General features: G+C 42.8%; 1 protein-coding gene across 1 annotated transcript in view; it reads left to right on the forward strand.

Moving 5' to 3' along the window:
- Positions 1-3,162, forward strand: part of GRB2 (growth factor receptor bound protein 2) — an 82,135-nt gene that overhangs the window by 54,783 nt on the left and 24,190 nt on the right. The gene's annotated exons all lie outside the window — the stretch shown is intronic.

Consider the following 3,162-nt stretch of genomic DNA (forward strand, 5'->3'; position numbering starts at 1 on the left):
TCTCCTGCCTCAGCCTCCCAAGTAGCTGGGACCACAGTTGCCCGCCAAAACGCCCGACTATTTTTTGGTTGCAGCTGTCATTGTTATTTGGTGGGCCCAGGCTGGATTCGAACCCGCCAGCTCAGGTGTATGTGGCTGGCGCCTTAGCCGCTTGAGCCACAGGTGCTGAGCCAGGTAACCACATTGTTGTTTGACGGGCCTAGGCTGGATTCAAACCTGCCACCTTAGGTGTATGTGGCTGGTGCCTTAGCCACTTGAGCCACAGGTGCTGAGCCAGTTAACTGGGTCTTGATTTCTCCTCCATGGGGTTGAAATTTGGTTCTTGGAACATGAAAATAATCTTACTCTTTTTATGTATAAAGCACAGTTATATGATACAGTATATAAATAGATACATGTTTCTTTATGGCATCAAAATTTTATGAGATGTTGTAATTAAGGAAAAAATATCTGAAAAGGTTGTTGAAGGGGGTGATAAGAATAAAATGACTGATGGGCGGTGCCTATGGCTCAAGGAGTAGGGCACTGCCTTCAATTACTGGGGGTGGCGGGTTCAAGCCCGGCCCTGGGCAAAACTAAAGGAAAAAAAAAAAAGAGTGAAATGAGATGGGCGGGGCTACCCACATTGAGGACCCGTAATGTCCCAAGTCGTAGTGTCCCAAGTCGTTACATCCATCTGAGGTGCCTACCCCTGTCTTCTTTACTTGTCTCATCTCTAAACTGTCCAGAAGTGCTTTAGAATTGCTTCTGGATGCTCTTGGGATTATATAGTATATGGTTCTAACACTTATCAGGAATACATGCACTGCTTCAAAAACTATATGCTTCTGCTATATCAGAGAACCTAGAGGTTGCTTTAAATGCGAAAATAAGCTGAAAAAATACAAGAGGTGGGAAGAAATGAATACTGATGTCAATATTCTTTATGAGTGGAGCTGCTCAGTTAGAAACAGATATTTAATTTGCTTAATACATTTGCTTATGAAATCATGATGTTGTTTTCAGAAAAGTTAACAATAAGTTGGGCAGATTTTTCCCTCTAATTTGATGGAGTTTACTGCTTGGTGTGAGTTGTTCCTCCCCACTCGGTGATTTTTAGTATGCTTCCTCAAACTGTTTAAGAATGTTTCTCTTATACCTCTGTTTATGATGTTTGGTATTTTGCAGGTAGGTAGCTCAATGCCTTGGTAATGTGATAAGCCTAGATACATGAGGACAGCAGTATAAACTAAGCCGTTAGTAAGGAGATGATACAATTAATGAGGACATTTTAAGAGTCTGGTGTTTGCGTCCATTTTTTTAGACTTTCCTTTCCCTTTCCCATGGCACGGTAGACCATCTTGACCTATTTTTCTGTCCTCATACTGCCTGAAGGAAAGACAGGCATTTGTAGCTTCCTTATAGTTTAGTTTGTTTGTTTTTCCTTTTTTAAAGGAGGCAGGTTAGCAAATTGTTTTTTTTTTTTTTTTTTTTTTTAAAGACAAAGTCTCACCATGTTACCCTTGGTAGAGTGCCGAGGCATCACAGCTCATAGCAACCTGAAACTCTTGGGCTTAAGTGATTCTTTTTTCTCAGCCTCCCAAGTAGCTGGGACTACAGGTGCCTGTCACAGCCCCCAGCTATTTTTTGTTGCAATTGTCATTGTTGTTTAGCTGGCCTGGGCCAGGTTCAAAACCTACCAGCCTGGGTGTATGTGGCCGGCACCCTACCTACTGAGCTACAGGGGCCGCCCCAGCGAGTTGTTTTTGAGAATAAAACAGGCCTGAGTTTGAATCAAATTGCAGTTTTGGTCAGGAGGGCCTTGGTATGTCTATCTGTAAAATAAAAATATCCTCTCTAGCTCTCTAAGAAGGACTGTCTTTAATATACATAGGAAGATCATGGAGGCTCAGCACCTGTGGCTCAAGTGGCTAAGGCACCAGCCACACACATCTGAACTGGTGGGTTCAAATCCAGACTGGGCCCACCAAACAACAATGACAGCTACAACAGAAAATAGCCAGGCGTTGTGGCGGGTGCCTATAGTCCCAGCTGCTTAGGAGGCGGAGGCAGGAGAATTGCTTGACCCCAGAATTTGGAGGTTACTGTGAGCTATGATGCTACAGCACTCTACCCAGGGCCATAGCTTGAGGCTCTGTCTCAAAAAAAAAAAAGATCATGGAAGAGGTATACCATATATTGTGCCTTTCTAAAAGTAAAGTTAAAAGAACATAGTATTATAGGACAGGTCTCTGTTTCTGCTTTGTTTTCCTTTTTTAATGTTTTTTTCTTTGTTTGTTTGTTTTAAAGAAATAGAGTCTAGCTCTGTTTCCCAGGCTAGAAGGCAGTGTTACAATCCTAACCTACTAAAATCTTGAACTCCTAGGCTCAAGTAATCTCTGGCTCAGCTGTCAAAGTAGCTGGGACAACAGGGGCATGCCATCATGCCTGGCCTTTTGGGGAGGTGAGGGGTCGGGTAGAGACAGAGTCTCAACTATGTTGCCCAGGCTGGCCTCAAACTCCTGGCCAAAAATGGTGGAATTGTAGGTATGAGCTACTACACTCAGGCCAATAGGGTTCTTATTTTACAAAGGATTTATCTGAGGCCCAGAAAAGTCAAGTTGCCACCGCAGGGTTAGTGGAGCAGTGGAGGCAATGCCACTGGGTCCCTGTGTTCTTTTTGCTTCACTACACCTTGTTTTTATGCTAGATCACCCCGTAGTGTGCATACCCATGTGGCAGTGGTGGTGTTTTGTTGTTCTGTTCAAACTAGTGCTGAGTTTGACCTAAATTGCATGGATAGGGGATTACTTTGTGTGAGTTCTTAAGGCTGGTTCTGTAGAAGCCTTCTAAAATGAGATAATTACCTTGCCTGAATTTTGTGACTTCAGTTACTGGGCTTTATGATAGGAAAGTGGATTGGAAAATCTCCTAAAATCCCATCTGGTCCTTTGATTTTTACGTGTGAAGGGCTTAAAAGTACAGGAATTATTCCAAATTCATATAAAACTGTTCTCTGATGTCTAGAATTGCCTTTCGAAGACAGTAGTTGGGGGAGGGGGGCTTGCAATCTGTTAAAACTGTATTTTTGAGATTTAAGCTATTAAGGCATTTGCTTATTGTGAATAAAAAGAAAACTAGGCATGAAAAGTTATTACATAGGCTCGGCGCCTATAGCTCAAC

The sequence above is a fragment of the Otolemur garnettii genome, unplaced genomic scaffold, assembly GCF_000181295.1.
Source record: "Otolemur garnettii isolate 467f Iridium unplaced genomic scaffold, OtoGar3 scaffold00018, whole genome shotgun sequence".
NCBI lineage: Eukaryota > Metazoa > Chordata > Mammalia > Primates > Galagidae > Otolemur > Otolemur garnettii.